The 24504-nt window shown below is 41.5% G+C and overlaps 1 long non-coding RNA gene across 1 annotated transcript; it reads left to right on the top strand.

The window, feature by feature from the left end:
* The first annotated feature begins 518 nt into the window (after nt 1–518).
* Nucleotides 519–6069, top strand: LOC104605523 (uncharacterized). Its single transcript, XR_736631.2, has 3 exons — nt 519–721; nt 819–896; nt 5873–6069. It is a non-coding gene; the product is annotated as an uncharacterized LOC104605523 (long non-coding RNA).
* Nucleotides 6070–24504: the final 18435 nt, after the last annotated feature.

The following is a 24504-nucleotide window of genomic DNA, read 5'->3' on the forward strand; positions in this document are numbered from 1 at the left end:
GAAATCGGTTGCCTAGACGGTTTCCAGTCCGAACGGGCTGACCGTTCGGGTCAACGACGGTTCGAAAACATTGGTTAAAAAAATCATAACAAAAATCCACTTGCATTGTTTATTACTCTTTTTAGTTATTGGTGGCTATAAATTGATTATAAAATAATAAATATATTTAAAAGTAATAAAGTAATAAATATTTTAATAAAAAGATAAAAATTAATAAATATTGAAATATTTACTAAAATGATTAAAAATTCATGTAATGCATGGAAATTAATACTAAAGAAATTATTAAAATAAATAAATATGATTAATAATTAATTATTTCATTACTAATGAATAACAATAACAATTAATGATATTAAATTATTAATAATTTCATAATTACTTATTGCATGAAATTTCCTTTTAACTACGGTCAACAATGACCGTGGTTAAAGACATTGTTTCTGGGATTTTCTATTTTTCTTTTCCTCCCGCCCCTGAAACCAATCTTTTCTTTCTATTTTAGTTTCAAAACTCTCCTCTTTTTTAACTTCTTCTCGTCTTTGTTTTTCTCTCTCATTTCTTATTTGCTTCATTGCTTTTTTTCACTCACAAAACCCTCCCCTTCTCGTTCATTTCTTTTCACTCACAAAACCCTCCTCTTCTCTTTGGTTTCATATTTTCTCAAAAATCATCAACTGGTTCGGGTGCTACTCTAGGAAGAATCCATCGACTGTTTCAGGTAAGAATTTCAATTCTCTGATTCTTTATATCACTCTTTATCTCTCTCTCTTTCTCTCTCTCTCTCACCGAAAAGAATCATTTATCTTTGATGCAAGGACTGGCTTGGGTTCTAAAGGTGTGCAGCTTCGTTGGCTCAGCTCGGACGCCAAAGGTGTGCAACTTCGTTACCTCAGGTTTGTTTTAATTGCCCTGTCTCTCATCAACTTAATTAGTTCATCAAGTTTCCAATTTCTTTCATGAACCGATTGTTAATTAGGTATATTTATTTTCAAAAGATTAAAATTATAAGTTATTACATGAAAAGGAAAAAATTGAAGAGTGTCCGTGGGTAATTCTTTAACCGGTGGGATGGGGGTATCAAGTGATGTTGTTCTATCTTTCTTCCAAAAGAAAGATGGTCGATAGTATTTCTTTAATGGTGAGATTTATTTGAGTTTCTGGATTTGGGGTTTTGGTTGAAATAAAGATGGTGGGTAATTCTTTAATGGTGAGATTTATTTGATTTTATGGGTTTGGGGTTTTGGTTCGGTCATCAAAAGAATATTTTATAATTGTTGAGAATCTTTAGAGAAATCTTGTATAATTTGGCAGAGGTCGATGGGTGGTCTTGAATGGTTCCTCTGCCTTTTGCACCCCAACCACTGCTGCCTTGAGTTCTACCCCGATGGAGTCTCATTCTCCTATTAGGCCTGAGTACATCACAAGTAAAAAAACCATTCTCATTTCTTATTCCTCCCCCTATCCCATAATGACAATGATTGCCCTTACTGCTTCCATCAAAGTTCAGATTTATTCATCCCTTTTCTGATAGTGTCCATTCTTTTATCAGCTTTGGTTTCTTAGAACAAGAGGCTGTAACTGCACCCCAATTCTGAAAAAAAAAAAATAATCATCCATCATGAAGTCTGAAAACAAATTGAAAGTGTTTCACCTAATTTGCAACCTTCACCATGATGCTTTTAATAATAGTTTCCTTTCTTCTTTCCTTCCCTTCAAAGATTCTTGTGTTTTTTCCTTGCACAAAGTCTAGAGTACCACTATTGCTTTTTTTTTGATAAATAAAGTAATTATCAATTTATTTTACTAGAGCACCACTGTATCAAAAAGAGGGGAAAAATGTTAAAAAGTGTATATGAGTGGCCTTCCTACATGGAGAGCTTAAGGGAAAATATTGTATATGAGTATTCCACTTAGGGTAGAGTTGTCTGGTGATATAGGAAGAAAAATGTTCAAATTGACAAAAAAATAAAAATAAAAATCTATGGCCTCAGACAGTCTCATAGAGCCTGGTTTGAAAAGTTCAACGATGTTGTCCATAGACTTGGGTTCACTAGAAGCCAAGTTTATATATAGTATTTGTCAAAAGAGCAAGTAAGTCTACTAGACTACTACAATATTATTTGTTTATGTTGATAGCATTTTGATTAAATGTGATAGTGTGATACTGTCAAAAAGATACAATAACTTAAGCTATTTTTTGAAAAAAATTAAATAAATTCAAACCAAAGTGAAAAGAAGCAAATAACTACACCGTGGTCTTTCTGGTTTGAAGTGAAATCTATCAGCCCAAAAACAATATACAAATTTGTTGAAATCAAGGATTTAGGACCTCATAGGTAGTTTTTTTCTGAATTGAGATTACTAGATCCAATTTTTTTTCTTTTTTTTTTCTTCATGACATCTTCAAGAAATTGGAAAATTGAATTCAAAACCTGCTGATGTGCCTACAGAACCAAATTTGAAACTTGATGATGTTAATGATCACAAGGTTGAAGATGTAAGGATGTTTCGGTGGCTGGTGGTAAAGGCATTTATTTGTCTCTCACTAGATATAACATTGCACATGTTAGACCTAACATTGCACATGCTGTTGGAGCAGTGAGCCAATTTATGCATTGTTCTTGTATTTCTCTCCTCAATGTTGTGAATAGGGGGTGTCAATGGACTGGTTTTGTGTTGGACTCCATCCAAATCAAAATCAATTTGGATGGATTTAGACAGACCAATAAGACATATTGAATTAGACCAATCCAAACTTAATGGTCTAAAATATTTATTGGATTGGACTGGACACGGTCCATCCATAATGGATTATATTGGATTGGGTCGGATTGAACCAATATCCAGTTCATTGATTGAAGATAAGAATACATGTGTCAATAGACTAGGTTTGTGTTGGAACCAATCTAATTTAAAACCGATTTGAACGGATTGGATGGTCCAAACATTGAATTGGACTGGTACAAGAATGGTCCAGAGTATTCACTGGATTGGATTGGACCTAATCTACTCCAGTTGACACCGTTAGCTGTGAACTTATTGAGCTACTTAAGGGTCACTTGGAAAACATCTCTTGTTTTATAACAATGGTCTTTTGAAGGTGGGTATTTGTAGTGATGCTTATTGGATTGTATTTCTTTTTATTTTGATAAATAAGTGGTATTTTATTAAGCATAGAATAGAAAAGTGTAAATCAGCATAAGAGGAGGCACGGGATGTTACCTCCCCTTAGAGCTAAGCAGTTAAGCACACATTCTATCCAGAATTACAATTATAAGGTAGCTCAAAACAGATCACCCCTTGATACCCCCTATTTAGCCAAGGAATCAGTCATGGCATTTGCCAATTTGCTGACTCACTGAAAGCTAACTAAGGGTCCATTTGGTTCATAGTTGGAATTGGAATTCGGAATCAGAATTGGAATGGCCTATTCTCATAGTCTGTTTGGTTCAGACAGGATTAAGAATAGGAATCAGCAGGAATGAGATTTCATTCCCAAGGGAGGGACAGGGAATGTCCATTCCCTCAAATTGGGGAATGCTATTCCAGCAGGAAGTGGAATGGGGTTCCGATTCTGCCCAACCAAGTAGCTGGAATCAGAATAGCCCATTTCAATTCCAATTCCAGACCCCTATTCCTACAAACCAAACGGGGCATGACATATTCCTGATAAACCAATGAACAATAGCAAATTGGTCTGGTGTATCAACAATAGTAAATTGATGAAACAGCTTCAGAAAGAACCATGAACAGCTTCAGAAAGACCAAAATCTGACAACTTTGGATGAAACCCTTCATCCAATATATTATTGGATGATTTGAGGTCCCTATAGATAACTGGGGGGTTTGCTTTGTCATGTAGGTATTCCAGCCCCTTGGCTGCACCAGCAGCTATCTTCATTCTTGTGTTCCAGTCAAGTGGCTCCTTAACAGGTGGAAGATCGGCACAATGAACATTTGTTATTGATCAGTATTATTAATATTCAAATTAAATGTTGACAACTTGACATACTCATAAAATGCTGTAATAACTGTCCACTTAAACACTTACCAAAAGAAAAAAAGAAAAGAAAACTGTCCACTTAAACTTCAAAAATAAAAGCTAAGGAATGATAGGTAGCTTCGTAACCTTGACACTCATTTTCTTTTCTTGGAAATTCTTTATTCTTTTTTGGGTTAAGTTAGCAATCAAAATATTGCCTTGGACAACATCCGGCTGCTCCTTCCAGAAATCTACAACTCTTAAAAGTTATAGTTTGTTTATTCTTTTTTGGGTCTGATTTGTCTAGTTATAGTTTGTTTATATTTAAATCTTGTTTTTTGGGTCTGATTTGAAAATCTTGTTTATTAACATTCCTAAATGCACCAAAACTTTTGTGGATGAGTTGTTTTTTTTTTTATTTGTTGCTCAGATTGGACTCAATGGCTGAATTATATAGTGGATCTCTTGAGCCCGTTTTTTTGTGTATTTGGTATAATCCATCCCTGTCCCTCTTGTTTGTGCTGGTTTTTTTCTGTTTTACACTTTTCTTTTGTCTTGCTTTTAGTAAACTTATCATTAGAAATTAATTAGAAATTTAAATAGCAAAATCACAGATTAAAACAAAAGAAAAATAATTGCATTTGCATTTGGAATCTGATTGACAATTGTCACAGGTGATCTAGATGGCTACAGTACAGGCCCAACAGACGGTGTACTCGTAATGCATAAAATAAACTCTAAAAATGGTGTTTATTGTATGTTTGATAATCAAAACTAGTCAAGATATTAATGTTCTTGGAATACTTGGAGACACTGAATGATATGATGCAGTAGATGGTTTCATCACTTTGCTGAAATCTTATTTGTGGGTCTAAAGTGGAAGATGTTTATTGTGTCATGTTTCATTTTCACATCCACTTCCTGCTTTGTGATGTGTATGTTGTCTTCTTTGAGAACAATCAGGTACAATGGGCCCTCCTTTCAAGATTGAGTCCATAGGAATTCTCTTGGTTTCCTCCCTATTCAACCTAATGAACCACCCTATGAGGTCAAATATATTTTCCACCTGTTGTATGTTATTCTTAAAAGTTCCAACATTTATTCCCCCATCAAATACTCTATAGCATTGCTGCAGTTCTACAATGCTAAAGTATCTTACCTCTTCTTTTGTGTGTATGAATGATTGTGAAGTTCCATTGTTCTCTTCAGAATCCCTTTCTAGAGATGGGATTAACAGACTGAAGCCTGTATGTGAGTTGAGAAACTCCATGACCTGGCTTTCAATAAACAAGAGTTTGTCCAGTTAAATATATTTTGCTAACGGTATTGCCTGCTATGTTTCACATAGTTCTTGAATTGTTCCTGCTACTAGATATTTTTCAGATAATCTTAAAATAGTAGGAGCTTTCATCTTTCTATATCAATAAAAATCCTATTGACTTTGTCATTGATAAAGAAAAAAGAAGAAGAAAACATTGATGCTGAACTTGTATGCACACCAAGAATGTAATATTACATCATGTGAAACGAAGAAGATTTCTTTAATTTTGCATTAAATTATTATAGAATTTGGACCCAAATGCCTCGGCCTACCAAGATTAAACAACAGTTTTCAAGTTCAATGACCAAAAAAAATTCAAGTTCAGGGATTTACTTCAACATAGCTAGGCTCCACATGGAATTCAGAAACATTGTTGTGTTTAGTGAAAATCCGAAATTCATAAAAGATGTGTTTGATCTCAATCCTTACGTTTGTCATTTGTTTAAAATTAGGCTTGGAAAGTAGGCAAGAGTTTACATTCCATATATACTTAATTAAATTTTCATATATGATTTTATATCTCCAAAAATGTGATATCTAACTTATTTTCTATTATTTTCTTATAGGTTGAACATGGTAAAGGAGGATACTTCACACGTGTGGATGGAGACATTTGATCAAATTTTACATGCCATTTTTTTTTTATTGAGTTTCATGTATTCAAGAACATTGAATTTGTAGCAAACACATGGATATTAAAGCGCTGTGAGATACATGTATTCAAGAACCTTTTAATGAAAATTTAAATTCAAGTTCCATCTTATATTATGAATTAGTTATGCTTGTATTCAATACAGGAAAGCAGTTTTCAAATAAATAATGAAAAAAATTGGGATCTAGCCATCTAGGCTTTATGTTTTTTGCTACAAACAATGAAAACCGTTGCTAAAGGTGTTTTAGCTACAGTAAAAAAATCGTTGCTAAAGGACTTTTTAACTAACTACTGATTGTACACCTCCGTAGCTATAGATTGTTGTTCTTCTGCTACTGATACATCAACCGTAGCTATAGCTAATTTTTTCTAGCTACGGCCAGTTATCCGTAGCTATAGATTGATGCCTTTTGCTACGAGCAACTTGAGTTCGTAGCTATAAATCCATAGTTTAAGCTACGGATATCTCATCACCGTAGCTATAAATGCAAATTTTGTAGCCATGGGCATCACACAACCGTAGCCAAATTTGACAATACAATTTATTGCCATATGTTTATAGTAAAATGCCAAGCCTCTAACTCAGAGTAGATGAACTTTTGTTTAAGTTGTTTTCCATGAAACAAGAACTTTCTTTCTTTTTTCCAAGGATAAATCTTCTCAATTGACTTTTAATAGAGCAGTCCTGAATTTGGTTTCTATTGGTTCTCGTCTAAAAAATAAACATCAAAAGAGGAAACTAACACTTGAGTAGATGTTAACCAGATCTTGATACCAATTCATGTTCTGTGGTTAGGCATAGAAGGCTGGACATGAACCCCACTTAGGAGTCTCAACAACTGCGAACAGGCCTCCACCTCCCAATTGTTCAGGTTGCACCTGAACTGAGGACATCGAGAAATGCCTGCCTCTAAAAATCAAAACAATCTCAAACAGTAACACCCCTACTGGTCATATGTGTCAAACTTTTGGCTTAACTCTGTTGATCTTGCACTATATTGTGTGCTTACCTATTAGAGTAGTGAATAGAAAAGAATAACCTTCCCCTTACCATTAAAGAGATAACAATTCTTGGATCCTTTGCAAAAGGGTTCAGATTTGACAGTTATTAGCCTGATTTAAAATAACCATCCGCTTGCCTGTTATGGACACAACACCCGGCAACACGCTACGTCGCAACCACAGGTAGTAGCGTGCACAGCAGTGCGCCTAGCGGCACGCCCCGCCCGGTAGCGCGCCGCAGTACAGTCTGCCAGCCGCACGCCTAGCGGCACGCACCGCCCGGTAGCGCGCCGCGGTATAGTCTGCCAGCCGCACGCCTAGCGGTACGCACCGCCCGGCAGCAGCACGCACCGCACGACAGCAGCACTCGACAGCAGCACGCACCACACGGCAGTGGCACGCACCACACAACAGCAGCACGCACCACACGGTAGCAACAAGGTGAGACACACGCGCCAGCGGTAGAGCGGGGCCCACACGACAGCTCATCCAGGTGGGCCCACACCTATCCGGCCACAACAGCCCTGCTCGCCAATGCCAGTTGTACCTTTCCCTTATCCCCAATTTTTGTGTTCCCCTTAGAAGTAGGAGTTTGAGTTTCGATAGAAGTTTAAGTTGCGATAAGAGAGGGACTACCCTAGCTGAATACAAGAAGGAAGCCCTCTTGTAATCTCCTATTTAAAGGAGTTTTGAATTTGGAAGAAGTCATTGAATTTTCGATCAAGGAAGTGCTTAGGAGAGTTAGGGTGATCTGCACTACATGCTGCTGGTTAGTGTGCAACCGTTTGATCCATTGGCAGAGTTCCAAGCCCCGTATCCGGAATTCGAGCTTGAGGACAAGCTCGTTGTCCAGGAGGGGTGTAATGTTATGGTCACACCAACCGACAGCGCACTAAGGCGCAGTCATAGGCAGCAGCACGCACAGTTGGACGCACAACAGCAAGCACCGCCTGGCAGCGTCGCCAGCAGCACGCACCGCCCGGCAGCGCGCAGCGCGCACCGCCTGGCAGCACGCAGCATGCACCGCCCGGCAGCGCCGCACGGTAGCACGCACTGCCCGACAGCGCGCAGCACGCACCGCCTGGCAGCATGTAGCATGCACCGCACGACAGCAGCACGCACCGCACGACAGTAGCACGCACCTCACGGCAGTAATACGCACCACCCGGCAGCAGTAGTAGGGCGGGGCCCACATGACAGCTCATCAGGCCGGGCCCACACTTATCTTACCACATCAGCTATGCCTGCCAACTCACCGCCAGCTTACCTTATCCCTTATCCCTTATCCCTTATCTTATCTTATCATTATCTTTATCTTATCTTAAGTAAATGTGTTACCAATAGGAGTAAGTAATTAGGAGTTTTGAGTTCAAGTTGGAGTTTGAGTTTAATTAGGAATTTCCTTCTGTAATCTCCTATTTAAGGAGCTACGAATTGAAAATAAAGGCATTCAGTTTTCCAGTCAAGAAAAGAGTGAGGAGAGTTCGGGTAGTCTCTTGGACAAATCACCTATTCAGTTTCCGCAATAGGGTGGGTCTACACGAAAGGGAAGGCGCAAGGGAAAGCAGGGCTTTCTCACCGTGGACTGACCCATGACGAGATCCTACGCGCGGGCCCATAACATTTGGTATCAGAGCCAAGCGTCATGGGCGACATGGAGCAGCTATCTTCCAAGGTTCACGAGTTGGAACACCGTCTCGTGGAAAATCACGCAGAGGTAAGAGAAGTTAAAGAGGATGTCAGGGAACTTCGGCATCTACTGGAGTTACACTTCTCCACCAGGGAAAGGAGCCCTGAAGGGGCAGCCACCAACAACAGCCGCCGCCCAGATCGGGCAGAGGGCTCCGGTGAACGACAGAACGACACCCCAACAGTAGCAATCATACCCAAATACAGTCGTCTGGAGTTCCCCTCATACAGCGGCAGTGGTGACCCACTTGGATGGCTGTACCGCTGTGAGCAATTCTTCCGCAATCAGTGCACGGAAGAGAAGGACAAGGTCAGCCTGGCAGCATTCCACTTGACTGATGAAGCACAGCTCTAGTTCTACCGAGTGGAGCGGGAAGAACCCGGCCTTAGTTGGAACCAGTTCAAGTCGTAATGCCTCCTCCAGTTCGGACCCCCATTAACAAGCAACCCCTTGGGAGAGCTCATTAACCTCAAGCAGACCAGGATCGTCGTGAAGTATCAACGGCAGTTTCAAACCCTTCTCGCTAGAGCCTCTTCAGTTTGGCCAGACCAACAGGTGGATATGTTCACAGTCGGCCTATCTGAATCTCTAAGAGTTGATGTGGAGATGCAGAGCCCACCCAACTTGGTCACAACAATGAATCTGGCCCGAGCCTTCGAGTGCAAGCTGTAGATCAGCCGAGCCGAGGGCCGCCCAGCATGGGGCGTCCCGCAACGACTTGGACGAACCCAAGGTCTACCGTAGGAGGGCCTTCGATGGCTGCCAACAGGGAACAACACCCTTTCACCAGCAACACTACCCGATCTGCAACTACCATGGGTAGCAACATGACAACACCTCTCATCTGACTCTTATCCAGGGCCGAGATGGCTGAGCGCCGAGCCAAGGGCCAATGCTTCAACTGTGACGAGATGGAGGAGGAAGAAGAGGAACAGGCGGCACTAGAACCCGAGATCTCCCTCCATGCCATCACTGGAATCCAAAACTCCCAAACCTTGCAATTGCAGGCCCAGGTGGTAGGAAAACGGGTACGGATTTTGGTTGACTCAGGGAGCACCCACAACTTCATCAGCAAGCGGGCTGCGCTCCAACTGAAGCTACCAATGGAAGACAGACCGCAGCTCCATGTGGCTGTAGCAAATGGGGAGAGAGTTCATAGTCCAGGGATCTTCCGAAGCATCCAAATCCGTGTGGATTCTGAACCATTCCTCGCAGATCTATTTGTACTGACCCTAGACGAGTTCGACATAGTGTTGGGAATTAAGTGGCTCATCACCCTCGGCCCCATCCTATGGGATTTCAGTGCCTTGACCATGACGTTTGACTTACATGGGAAATAGGTCACCTGGAAGGGGACCAAGATGAGAGCAAGAAAACCACAGGTGCGAACTCTCCATGGCGACGCCTTGCACACTGCAGAGATGGAGAGGCTTCTTGCCGATTTTTCAGACGTGTTCTCAGAGCCCAAGGGCCTTCCACCTAGCCGGTCGTGTGACCATCAAATTCCCTTAGTACCAGGGGTAGGACCCGTTGTCGTGAGGCCGTACCGCTACCCGCACCTATAGAAGGACGAGATAGAGAGGCAGTGTACAGAGATGCTGGAACAGGGAATCATACACCCCAGTCACTCTCTATTCTCTTCACCAGTCTTGTTGGTGCCAAAGCAAGACGGCACCTAGAGATTTTGTGTGGACTATAGGGAGCTCAACAATAGAACCGTCAAGGACAAGTTCCCGATTCCGGTGGTAGACGAATTGGTAGATGAGCTTCACGGGTCTCAGTACTTTTCTAAGCTAGATCTCAGGTCAGGCTACTTCCAGGTCCGAATGGCCCCTAAAGATGTGGAGAAAACAACCTTCCGAACGCATCACAACCACTTTGAATTCCTGGTCATGCCTTTTGGTCTCACCAATGCCCCATCTACATTTCAGGCCCTGATGAACGAGGTATTTTGGCCCCACCTCCACAGGTACTTCGTGGGTGGAGCACGTTTGTCACCTAAGGACAGTTCTGGAGCTGCTACGACAGCACAAGCTCTTCCTAAAATGGACCAAGTGCTCCTTCGGAGAGCCACAGGTCCTTTACCTAGGCCATATAGTCAGCAGGGAAGGAGTCTCGGTAGATAATTCCAAGATTCAAGCCATTCGAGAATGGCCCAAGCCTTAGACCATTAGGGCTCTCTGCAGGTTCTTGGGGCTCACGGGATACTACCGCAAGTTTGTAAGGGACTATGGACTCCTGGCGGCCCCATTAACCAAGATGTTGAAGAAGAATGCATTTCAATGGGATGAAGCAGCTAACACCGCCTTCATAAACCTAAGGGATGCACTCTCCACTACCCCCGTGCTGCAACTACCAAACTTTGACCAAGAATTTAAGGTGGAATGTGATGCGTCGGGCATAGGCATCGGCGCAGTACTGCAACAGCAAGAGCACCCCATAGCCTTCTTCAGCCGCAAACTAGCAGATCGGCACCTCAAGCTACCTGCCTACGAGTGTGAATTGATCGGACTGGCCAAGGCCATCTAGCACTGGAGGTCGTATTTGTGGGGCAGGCCCTTCGTTGTCAAGACAGATCACTACAGCCTCAAGTACCTTCTAGAGCAGCGGCTTACTACTCCACCCCAACAGCACTGGGCAAGCAAACTGCTAGGGTTTGACTTCCGCGTAGACCACAAGGCGGGAGCCTCTAACCGGGCCGCTGATGCGTTGTCCAGGCGTGGAGAGGACACGACACACCTCTGCGCGGTCTCCCAGCCCCGTGTGACCCTACTGGAGGACCTAAGGAGCGTGTTGCCTCAATCACCAACATGGAGAGACCTGGTGCAAGATTTACAGTCTGGCACGAACAAACCAAACTAGACCATCCACGAGGGACTTGTGCTGTACAAGGGAAGGGTATATCTCCCAACAGATTGTCCCTTGATTCCAGCTATCCTCGCTAGCATCCATAACGCCACCCATGAAGGGGTTCAGAAGACGTTACACCGCATCCGTGCAGATTTTCATTGGCATGGTATGCGAGGCTCGGTTAGGGATTTCATCCAGAACTGCTCCATATGTCAGCAACAAAAGTGGGAGAACTTACACCCAGCAGGACTCCTGCAACCTCTTTCACTCCCGACGCAGATCTGGGCCGATATCTCTATGGACTTCGTGGAAGGCTTGCCTAAAGTTGATGGGAAATCCATCTTATTCGTAGTGGTGGACCGCTTCTCCAAATATGCTTATTTCATTCCATTGTCCCACCCTACAGTGCAGTTTCTGTGGCCCACGCCTTTTTCACACACATCTTCCGCCTACATGGGCTGCCCGAGTCCATCGTCAGTGATAGGGATGCAGTCTTCACCAGTGCTATTCAGATTACAGGGCACGACCCTAGCCTTTTCCTCCGCCTATCATCCACAGACGGATGGGCAAACGGAGGTTGTCAATCACAACATAGAAATGTACCTCCGTTGTTTCGAAGGGGACCAACCACGACGCTGGGTGGACTGCGTTCCTTGGGCTGAATACTGCTATAACACATCCTACCACTCGTCCCTTGGCTTGACTCCCTTCCGCGTCGTGTATGGGCGAGACCCTCCTCGTCTTCTCTCCTACGAACCGGGTTCAACACGGTTGGAAGAAGTAGACCGCAGCCTCCAAGACCGCGATGCCCTACTGGCTGAAGTCTCCTTACGTTTACAGCAGGCACAGGCACGCATGAAGATAGCCTACGATCAGCACCGCCATGAAGTCACCTTCCAGCCAGGACAGTTCGTTTGGCTAAAGCTCCAGCCCTACCAGCAGCTCTCCCTCAGGCGACAGGGCCCCCAAAAGCTGACCCCAAGGTTTTACGGGCCCTTCAAGGTTCTTCGACAGATTGGGAAGGTTGCCTATCAACTTGAACTGCCAGAGCACAGCAAAATCCATGACGTCTTCCATGTGTCCCTACTAAATCCATTTACAGGGACTCCCCCAACGCAAGTGCCCCCTCTACCCCCTCTCAAGGATGGCAGACCCATCCTTCAACCTAGAGCTCTTGTCCGGTCACGCATCAATCAGGGCACCTTCGAGGTTCTAGTAGACTGGGATGGACTACCATCAGTAGAGGCCACTTGGATTCCCTGGACCGACCTGCACAACGCCTACCCTGACCTCGAGCTTGAGGACAAGCTCGTTGTCCAGGAGGGGTGTAATGTTATGGACACAACACCTGACAACACGCTGTGTCGCAACCACAAGCAGCAGTGCGCACAGCAGCGTTCCTAGCGGCACGCCCCGCCCGGCAGCACGCCACGGTACAGTCTGCCAGCCGCATGCCTAGCGGCACGCACCGCCCAACAGCAGCACGCACCGCACAGCAGCAGGACTCAGCAGCACGCACCACACGGCAGCGGCACGCACCACACGACAGCAGCACGCACCACACGGTAGCAGCAAGGTGAGACGCACGCGCCAGCGGTAGAGCGGGGCCCACATGATAGCTCATCCAGGTGGGCCCACACTGATCCGACCACAGCAGCCCTGCTTGCCAACGCTAGCTATACCTTTCCCTTATCCCCTATTTTTGTGTTCCCCTTAGAAGTAGGAGTTTGAGTTTTGATAGAAATTTAAGTTGCGATAAGAGAGGGACTACCCTAGCCGAATACAAGAAGGAAACTCTCTTGTAATCTCCTATTTAAAGGAGTTTTGAATTTGGAAGAAGACATTGAATTTTCAATCAAGGAAGAGCTTAGGAGAGTTAGGGTGATCTCTTGAACAAATCACCCCCTCAGTTCGCCACCATAGGGTCAACTCGCAAAGCGAAGGGCAAGGGAAGGCAAGGAGTTTTCCCCACAAACCGCCCCGTGACGAGATCCTACGCCCGGGCCCATAACATTAAACTCGAGTTTGAGTTTAATTAGGAATTTCCTTCTGTTATGGTCACACCAACCGGCAGCGCACTGCGGCGCAGTCATAGGCAGCAGCACGCACAGCTGGCCACACAGCAGCAGGCACCGCCTGGCAGCGTCACACAACAGCATGCACCGCTGACAGCGCGCAGCATGCACCGCCTGGCAGCACGCAGCACGCACCGCCCGGCAGCGCGCAACGCGCACCGCCCGACAGCACGCAGCACGCACCGCCTGGCAGCACGCAGCAGTGCCGCACGGCAGTAGCAGTAGGGCAGGGCCCACATGACAGCTCATCAGGTCGGGCCCACACTTATCTTACCACATCAGCTTTGCCCACCAACTCACCACCAGCTTACCTTATCCCTTATCCCTTCCCTGTACAAGGGAAGGCAATGAGTTTTCCCCACAAATTGCCCCGTGACGAGATCCTACGCCCGGGCCCATAACATTTTGGTATCAGAGCCAAGCGTCATGGGCAACATGGAGCAACTATCTTCCAAGGTTCACGAGTTGGAACACCGTCTCGTGGAAAATCACGCGGAGGTAAGAGAAGTTAAAGAGGATGTCAGGGAACTTTGGCGTCTATTGGAGTTACACTTCCCCACTAGGGAAAGGAGCCCTGAAGGGGCAGCCACCAACTATAGCCGCTCCCCAAATCGGGCAGAGGGCTCCGATGAACGACAGAACGACACCCCGACAGCAGCAATCATACCCAAATATAGTCGTTCAGAGTTCCCCTCATACAGCGGCAGCGGTGACCCACTTGGATGGTTGTACCGCTGTGAGCAATTCTTTCGCAATCAATGCATGGAAGAGAAGGACAATGTCAGCCTGGCAATATTCCACTTGACCGATGAAGCACAGCTCTGGTTCTACCAAGTGGAGCAGGAAGAACCAGGCCTTAGTTGAGACCAGTTCAAGTTGTATTGCCTCCTCCGGTTCGGACCCCCATTAACAAGCAACCCCTTGGAGGAGCTCATTAACCTCAAGCAGACCGGGACCGTCGCGAAGTATCAGCGGCAATTTTCAGACCCTTCTCGCCAGAGCCTCTTCAGTTCGGCCAGATCAGCAGGTGGATATGTTCACAGCCGGCCTATCTGAATCTCAGAGAGTTGATGTGGAGATGCAGAGCCCACCCAACTTGGTGACAGCAATGAATCTGGCCCGAGCCTTCGAGCGCAAGCTGTAGATCAGCCGAGGGCCGCTCAGCATGGGGCATCCCGCAACGACTTGGATGAACCCAAGGTCTACCGCAGGAGGGCCTTTGATGGCTGCCAACAGGGAACAACGCCCTTTCACCAGCAACACTACCCGATCTGCAACTAGCATGGGTAGCAGCACGACAGCACGGCAGCGCGTAGTGCACACCACCTGGTAGCACGCAGCATGCACCGCCTGGCAGCACGCAACAGCGCCGCACAGCAGCAGCAGTAGGGCGGGACCCACATGACAGCTCATCAGGCCGAGCCCACACTTATCTTACCACATCAGCTCTGCCCGCCAACTCACTGCCAGCTCTACCTGCCAAAATGTTATGGGCCCAGGCGTAGGATCTCGTCACCGCCAGCTTTGCTATTGCTATATAACTTTGATACTTCCTTGTTAATATTAAAATGGTCTTTCATGGTTTTCATATTGATGTTTAAAAAAAAACTTGTTTTCTGAATCAAGAGAGATCATGAATCAATCTGTTTCACTATCCTTTGAAACTGGATATGTCTGTGTTTCTTTATCAATCTGATAATTTTCCAATGGTCATGTATTGTAAATTTTGCACGGGGGAAGAACAATCATTTTATGGATAATTTTCAGCCTTCTCTCTTGTTTCTTTGCACACTTCCCATCATGAATTGCATTTTTCTGCTTCTTTTTGGTAATTATAAGATGACTTCTTTGCCTCTACTGTGTCCATCACGTGATTGGTTACATGTCTCGATAGATTTAGTTCATCTATCAATAACTCTACAACATCTTTCTCCATTTCCTTATTCATGTTAGGATCATGCTTAGCAGAATCTATACAAGAGGATAGGAAAATATGATGCAACACAGGTTATCTTGAAAGTAGGAGAGGCACACCTTGGTGCATGCATATAATGTTGGAAGGTTTAGAAACTTGTTATCATCTTTCCAACTAGCCCATAGGAAGGTTCTCATCTTCTTTTCTAGTTGCTTTGCATCTGAAAATGGATTTGAAGTAGTGATAAATAATAAATTTGGAAGGGATAATAAGACACTTGTTATCATGTGAACCTCTAAAGGGGGTTTATTTGGGGTTAGCGAGCCCCCTTGAGAAGGTGAAGAATGTTAAGAATTTATGGCAAGTGTAGGGGGTCTTCTCCAACATAATTTGCTTTCTTTTTTGCCCCATCTTGATTTTGATTCTCTTGGATTTTTTTTTCTAGGGCAATTCTTGGAGATGCACTTGGATCTCACATCGCATGGGTTAAATCAATGGTAAGTGTATAATGCATATAAAACTCTTACATTATTTAATTTATACAGCTAATTATTTACATCAATGCTTATGTGTTCATTTTTTTTTTGAACTTGATAGACTGAAGTTATGATCCAAAGTGAAGGTCTTGAGTATGATGAACGTGCATATAAGTTATTGTTCAGATGAAACAAGGATAATTTTGTTAATTCTCTTTTCTTTTTTGGTGATGAAAAAACAAATTTATTAAATGTGTATATTGAACAAATACTACTATAGATATTGTGTAAAATTGTACAGGTTTTATCAGTTGCTATAGCAATTTGTAGCAATGGTCTAAAATAAATCCGTTGCAATAAAATTTTTAATTAGAAATGGTTAAAACCGTGGCTATACGTACATTTGTAGCCATGGTGTACAATGTCTGCGGCTATAGGTTTTAGCCATGCCAGTATCTGCCACTGATAGAAAACCATAGCTAAACCATTGCTATAGCCTTTAGCAACAGGTTTTTGTATCTTTTTACAACGGTTTTGTCCATTGCTAAAGCCGAATTTTCTTGTAGTGTGGATTTGAAGAGTTGGCTAGCCAATCTTTATTGGGATACTTCTATTCTAAAGGTGAAGTTGAAAGGAGTCTCTCTAATGGTGGTTTGAGGAGCATTTTTGTATGCTCATAGTACACTAGGAAATTCTTTAGCCATAGGCATTTAGCTCTATCAAGTTTGGTCTTCAAGCCATAAATTATAGTCTAATTGGTCACCTCATCTTGACCACTGGTTTGTAGGTCTCAAATCGAGGTGAATTGTTACTTTACTTTAAGACTTGTGCAGAAGTTCATGAACTTAGAGTCCTTCAACTTTCAGCCATTGTCCATAAATAGTGTTTGATGGAGGCTAAAGTGGCAAATGATGTAATTCCAAAAGAAACCCTAAATATTCTTAGTCATTATTATTGCTAATGGGTTGACTTTGACCCATTTGGTAAAGTAATCTATCGCCACAATCAAAAACTTCTTCTAGACTCATGCAAAAGGAAAAGTTCCAAGGGTGTTTGTTCCCCTTTGAGTGAAGGGCCATGAGTTGTTGGTAGAGACAAGGGATGCCACGAGTTGATGTAGTATGTTTGAATATTTTTGGCACTAGTTACACTTCTAAACTAGTTGGATCATGTCCACCTTTATGTATTTCTCTGAGGACGTAGTTTCCCTCATCGGTGAGCAAGCATCTTACTTCTTATGCATGGCAATGCGAAGGACCTCTTGTAAAGTTTATCTTCTAGTAGAGTGTATTGAAATGACTTGCGTGTGGTCTTTTGTGCCTCATTTCTGTCTTCTAGTAAATGGTTGTGACATAAGTAAGATCAAATTGAACCCATTCAACTAAGTTCCAACTGAACTGGGCAAATTGATTTGTCTTCAACACTGGGACGAGCTAGTTCCTCGATATACACTATTTTGTTAAAGTTTAACCTTGTCAAGTCAACAATGTGTCAACTTGGGTTTTCTCCAATCATAGCACTTGTTGCAAGGTGAAATCCTAAAACTCAACTTCATTGTTTGAGACTACGAAGCCGAACCAAAGTCACACTTTAGTGTGCGTGGTATGGTCTGAAAATAGAAGAATAAGACTAGCTTTATTCCTTTTTTTAGAGGATTCGCCTATATGTAAAGTCCATGTGGTTTAGAGGTCTTCAGGGATTGGGGCATTGTTGTTTCTAAAGGTGAACTCAATTAAAAAAACCACTAGTGCCTAGGCTTTTATGGTAGGCCTTGATAACCCTGCATTTTGATGCCTTAAGGGCATCAATTCAGGGGTATTTTCGGCCATCGAATAGTCAAGATGTGCCATTTTCTCAGTTAAATGCAATGTTGTGGCATCTAAGGGTCTCTGTTCAAATTCTGGGGAAAACTAAGAAGTTTTTATGGCTGAAATACAGATTTTGGGAAGCTGGTGTAAAGTCCAGCTGAGAGAGGGGGCATTTTTGTAAAGAATTGAAAGCAGGAGGGGGCTTCCTAGCTGCTAAACCCAGTTTGGCGCCCCTCCTACTGTATTAGCATGCTCCCCATGCCTTTGCAAACCCTCGGGCGCCTTTTAACCCATTCTTTTCACTCTTAACAAACCCTACCAACTCCTAACTCCTGATTCCTCAAACTTCCATCCCTTCTAATCTCCACCATCCATTGTAGAGTACTTTCTTTTTAGCACTCTAACCCTATGAGCCACCATTTCTACTAATCCTCACCATTCAGCTCCCCACCATTAAATATTAGTCACTCCCTCCATCTTATATCTCAGCCATTCAATCTAGGGCACCACATATTCTTTTAATCTTAACCCTTCAACCCTAGATATTCTAATTTACACCCTCCATTTTTGGGCACCCAAATCTCAGCGCTACATAATATTGAGTGCCCTCTCCTTCCGTCTTCAGCCTTAGGATCACCCCAAAACCATCTTAGCCATTCATTAGAAACCCTAAGGCATCCCTAACTTTGCTAAATCCCAGCTTCTGCCTCCCATCTTTCTCCCTATTTCCAGTTTTATTCACCGTCCTCTATAAAAAGGGTCCCAAGGGCCTAGTAGAAGGGGTTGGTCAATTCACCAAGTTAACAATGCTAAGGTTTCTTGAGGAGTTCAAGGGTTGTAGAAGGGGAGGACACCCAGATCATGTCAAGAGGAGTTCTTGAAAGCTTCTAAACCATTCTGCAACTACCGCCACTAGATCTGATTAACCATTATTTTCTTTTCTTTATTTTCTTTTCCGTTATTTTTGTTTTTGCAATATTTTAGATTTAATTCTTTTACGTTTCTTTGTTTTGCAGATCTGAATTCGTTCTGTTCAAGGCTAAGGTGTCTTGAGGGGTTCGAGGGTTGTAGAAAGGATAGACGCCCGGTTCATGTCAGTGTTAGACAGTTGTATGCCCTTTGCTCCAATCAGAATGATGTACATTATGAATTTATTGTAAATGAATAAAGTACATATTTGATTCATGTTCTTGTGGTGTGTTTTTGTGTAATACCCTTAAATTGTACACTTATGAGACTCGTGTTAGTTTAGAATGTTCACAGCCATTGGATAAGTCTGAGGAGATTTATCCTGCCAAGGCTGACATTGGTGTGCTGCCAAATGTTGGGGTGGCCTGTCTCAGCCGCTAGGGTGAGACCCAAGGCACATGCAGTGTAGGATTAATTGAATCTTTGATCCGGACCAGATTTCTAGTATTGCCTTGGACCTTGAAGATTGATGGGCAAAACTGAAAAGTTACACCTGACCCCTAGACTCGATTATGATACTGCACTAGGTGTCGGACTGGGCTATCTTTGATATGCCAATCAGTGAGATCCTTAGCGGGGGTCAAAACCTGGGTATGTTGGGACAATTCGAGAATTCATCTGTGTGGATGATCATAGTGACAGGATCAGCCCCTTTGTCGGACAAAGGTAATGATCGGGGATGTGCTCTCTCTGATGGAAACCAAGACTACCGACAACCGATTTCAATCGTTGAAATTTTGTTTTGCAAAATATATATTACAGTTTCTAAACATTTGCAAAATGTTTTAATTCCCGGGATCCATGTGAGCAGAGAGTGCAACACTGTTCCTTGTAGCCGAGGGAGAGGTCCTCTCTTGTCGGGCAGTGTTTGATCATTATGGGCTGAGAGGTTAAGTGTAAGACTATTGAGGGTAATACCATATACTTGATGGGCTAATCTTGCATCTGCCCACAGACCTTGGGTGTTACAAGGTGGTTTGGCCCAGTGACCACTTAGGGTAAGTGTTCGAACCATAGAGCCCATGTGATGGGTTTCAACGGGTGCACTGTCCACAATAGTGTATTCGGCCAGGCCTTGTAATAAAGGATGGGCTGAACCCATGTGGCTGATGTGTAGATCAATGTTTGGGTCCCACGCCATACAAGGAAGCCCAACTGGGCAGTAGTTTGGAAGGCTAAGTGAGCACATATCCTTATTGGGCCTAAAGCCCATTTTGAACTGGGTTGATTTGATTAGTTAAATGAGTGGGCAAATTCTGAGATTAGATTAGCAGATTTAAAAACCTCCTAATGAGATTAGGAAATGGCTGATCTAATCTGCAGATAAGATAAGGGTTTACCCGGGTTTACCCTTATCACTTAAAGGGAATTATGATCCAAATATGATTTGGATCAGCAACTCCTAATGGGATTAGGAGCTGATCCCTTTAAGCTTATAAAAGGAGGAGGGGGTGGCAGCCTTTAGGGGGATATTCATATTCACATTCTCTTTAGAGCTGAAATCACAGAAGAAAGAATTCAGCACCTCTGTGAAAATTCTTTCTTGCCGCCGCCATATCTGGCAGTTCGATTTCCTATTCTCAGTGGAAGTGATCAAGATTGGATCTTAATATCAGTCCTTTGTGAAAAGGCTGATTGGAAGTCGTGCTCACGTGTCGTCCAGCTGATTCTTGCGAAGGATCTGGTTCTTTTGAAGAACGCTGTTGATTCTGCTCCATCTTACACTATGCCATCTTCAGTGGGAGCAATTTTTTGTTCCTTCCTTGGGCGTGAACACCTCCATTGGGAGATATTGTTTCTTCGTATCAGGTATATCCCTCTCCTACTGTTTTTGTTCAGATCTGGTTCGGTTCTTGGTTCAAGATTGATCCTTGAAAAATATGATTTTTCTAAAATAGGGAATACGATTCCCAATAGGATGGAGAGAAGTTTTTGAAATTCGCCCATTCTATTCCGCAAGATTCGGGCGTCCATACGATGGATCTCTCATCCCTTCAGTCAGGAGGGGTTTCTGCGAGTTGTCTAGCCGATCTGCAGCTACTGCCACCAGATCTGGATTCTGGATCATTTTTTTATTTATTTCTTTTATTTCCTTTCTTGATTCCCATACTTTATTAAATTCTGGTTTTTATTTATTGTCTTGTTTAAATTTGAAACATTTAATTTCACCAATAATAGATTCTATTTTCTCATTTTTTGCAATTCTCGATTGTATTCTCTTGTTCGGATCTAAGTATATATTAGTTTTTCACTTGCTTTCCTGTGGATATGACCCGTTCTCACCCATTTACTAATTAATAGTTATTTGCGAAATGATAAAAATTATAAATGTTTAAATTGGTGTTCCATAGTGTTTAACGACGCGCTTTTGGACACACCAAGTTTCTGGCGCCGTTGCCGGGGAAGCACGAAGATAAATTTTTATTTACTTTTCTAGATTTGTTTCATTTTTTTTCTTTTTCGTTTTATCACTTGATCCGTTATCTTAGTTTAATTCTTGTTTCTCTTTGATTCTACATGACGGAATAGTGAAAGGTGGGGTACCGGAGCGTTGCGAGACTATGAGACGGAAGAGAAGAGAAGAGAAATTGGATTGCGTTTTAGGTGTAGTCGTTCCATTTTACTTTTGATTTTTGATTTTTTATTTTTGAACTCTTTTTTAGTTGAATAGTGATTTTTGAATTTTTAATTATTATTTTTCCTTGATCCGATTTATTTTTTTTAGTATTATTATCTTTTTTTCTCTTCAGTTTTGTTTCTAGATCTATTCTTTCTTTATTTTAATTTCTTGTTTGATTTTTTTCCTTTATTAGGTTTCTGTTTTTCTTTTATTTCATATTTGAAAAAACATTTTTTTTATTTATTTCATTTTATTTTATTTCTTGCAGCAACATTTTATTTTATTTTATTTTTGGTTTAAATTTTAGATTTGTTTTTTTCTTTTATTTCAGATAAAAAAGCACTAAAAAACAAAAATAGAAATAAAAAATTCGTTTATTTTATTTTATTTATTTATGCAGCTTATTTTTCTTTCGTTAATTTTATTTTTGTATTAATTTTTATATTTGTGTTTTTCTTTTATATAGAAAAACGAAAAAAAATATAAATCAAAAAATTTAGCATATATTTTTTCTTTGTTTATTTTATTTTTACTTTAATTTTTTTGTTTGCATTTTTTTCTTTTTTTATCTATTTTTTTGCATAATTTTCTTTTTGATCATTTTATTTTCAGTTTAATTTTTAGATTTGCAATTAGTTTGTTAGGATTTATTTTTGGTAGTTGTTAATTCTGTTTAGCACAATTAATTGTTGTTTTATTTTCTGTTTGCAATTATTATTTGTTGCCTTATTTAATTTTTGTTCTTTTAGTTGTTTAATTGAATAATTAATTTCTAAATAGAAAACTGTTGAAATTTTCAAATTTGAGTTTAAATTACAAATCTGAATTTAAATTTAAATTTTATTTCGAATCTAAATTTGAATTTCAAATTTCGAAATTTAAACTTTAAATTTTCGAATTTAAAAAAAATGAAAAGAAAAAAATGAAAAAAATTCATATTTAAATTTTAGGAATTTAAATTTCAAAATCTGAAATTGAATTTAAATTTTGAAAAAAGTATATACAAAAAAAAAATTGAATATTTCTCTTGCATTTTCATTCCATTATTTAGGGTTTGATATTTTAGAGCATGCATCATATAGGTTTATTTATTTGCTGAAATTATTATTGTTAGTTGTGAATGTGTTAGATATTATTTTTAGTATTTTAATTGTTCCTTTTTCTTAGTTGTTTGCTTTATTATTTTAGGTTTAATTGCTGAATTGCATCTTAGAGATAATTGTTCCTACATTGTAGTTAGTTGCAATTTGTTGTGTTTATTTCGTTTCTTCGTTAATCCACTTAAGGGCATCCAACTTAAATAAGATAAGGTGGGGACTTCATCATGCTTCCTTGGCCCAAAAGTCACCATCACCCTAATCCTAATTTAAAATTTGGATAGAAAGATCCTTTAGGGAAGCCTCACATTTGGTTCAAAGGTGTATTGAATTTTAGGTGAGCTTGAAATTATTTTCCATAACCGGCAATTGGTGTCTAAGGAAAGAGGTTAAACGGCTAAGCCTAAGAGGGTTTTGTGGTTACTTAATTAGGTCCTTATGAGAGCAAGGGGAGCCTCCCACATCCCCACCTCTTACCTGGCCAACCAAAGGAAGTATAATTCCAAGTGAACCTAAAAGGATTCACATTGGTTGAACCACTAGTTTAGGAAACCCTAGGTCAGTCCCTAGGTTGTGTGGTTGATTTGTTTGCCTTAAAAAAATAATAATAAAAAAAAGAGAAAAAATAAAAAATTTTAAAAAATTCAAATTTGAACTTAAATTTTAGGAATTTAAATTTTAAAATCTGAATTTGAATTTAAATTTCAAAAATTTAATTTTCAAATTTAAAAAAAAAATCAAATTTGAGTTTAAATTTCAGAATTTAAATTTCAAGATCTAAATTTGAAATTAAAATTAAAAATTTAAATTTCAAATTAAAAAAAAAAAGAAAAAGGGGGTGAAAATAAAATGAATTTAATGGCTAGAGTTTGTGGAATGAGAAACTACTTCCAACTTGAGCCACAAATTAATTGGAACCATGTGTTTCGACAATTGGACAAGATTAATGGTATGGCGCAAAGACTTGACGAAGTCCTTGCACGTTGTCAACAAAGTGGCCCATACCCAACCTTGTCATCGTATGCATCATGTTCCATATATGCAAGCCCGACCCATCATGTCAACCAAGTACATGTGGCCCATATATTTTTCCAACCCAACGCTAACCCATTCTCTAGTCCATATAACCTTGGGTGGGAAAATCAGCCAAACTTCAATTATAGGGCCCAAGTCCAAGAAAACCCCCTGCCAAATATGCACTCTTAGTGGTTTGGAGCCCAAACTCACTGGGAGTACAATGATTACCATGGGACTCAACTGGCTCAATCATGTCAAACCTACACACAGTCCCAACAATATCATCATTCATCTAACTCTATGGCCCAACAATTTCAGAGGCCACAAGGGCAAAACTAATTCCAACAGTTGCATCCTAGGAACCAACTGGCCCAACCTTATCAGACTTACCCAAAACCTCCTCAAGCATGTACAATAGATGACCAATTCATGCAACTTCAACAGTTGATCCTAAATCAGCAGCAGTCCCTTGATAGATTAGAAAGCCAAATAGGACAGCTAGCCGAAGCCAAGGCGAGAAGAGGAGTAGGGAAACTATCGAGTCAACCGATTGCAAACCCTAGAAATTAGCCACCGGGTTTTCATCCACAGCAGATTCAACCACCTCTTAAGAAGCTCCAGTTTGAAAATAATAAGGCTATTATAATCGTAAGGAGTGGGCTGATTTTAGAGGACCCGGGAATTAGTGAAGAAGAAAAGGAGCATGAAAACCCTAAATTGGGGGGAGAAGGAAATAAAACTTTAGAAGAAGAAAAAGAGCCTATAGTGAACCAACCTGTAGTTCCCTTTACAACTGCACTCACAGCCGGACCGGTGCTAAAGATCAAAGAAACTCACAACGAGGAGAGCTAGGAAGTCCATATTAACATCCCTCCCCTCAATGCGATCCAACATGTCCCGACCCATGCCAAGTTCTTGAAAGAGCTATGTACTCAAATGACGGAGCCACAACGGCCCCACAAAAATTGATGCTCTCGGCAAATGTTAGTGCAACTCCCCCAGAATATGAAAGACCTTAGTGCTCCTC

The sequence above is a fragment of the Nelumbo nucifera genome, chromosome 1 (assembly GCF_055504915.1).
Source record: "Nelumbo nucifera cultivar China Antique chromosome 1, China Antique-T2T, whole genome shotgun sequence".
Lineage (NCBI taxonomy): Eukaryota > Viridiplantae > Streptophyta > Magnoliopsida > Proteales > Nelumbonaceae > Nelumbo > Nelumbo nucifera.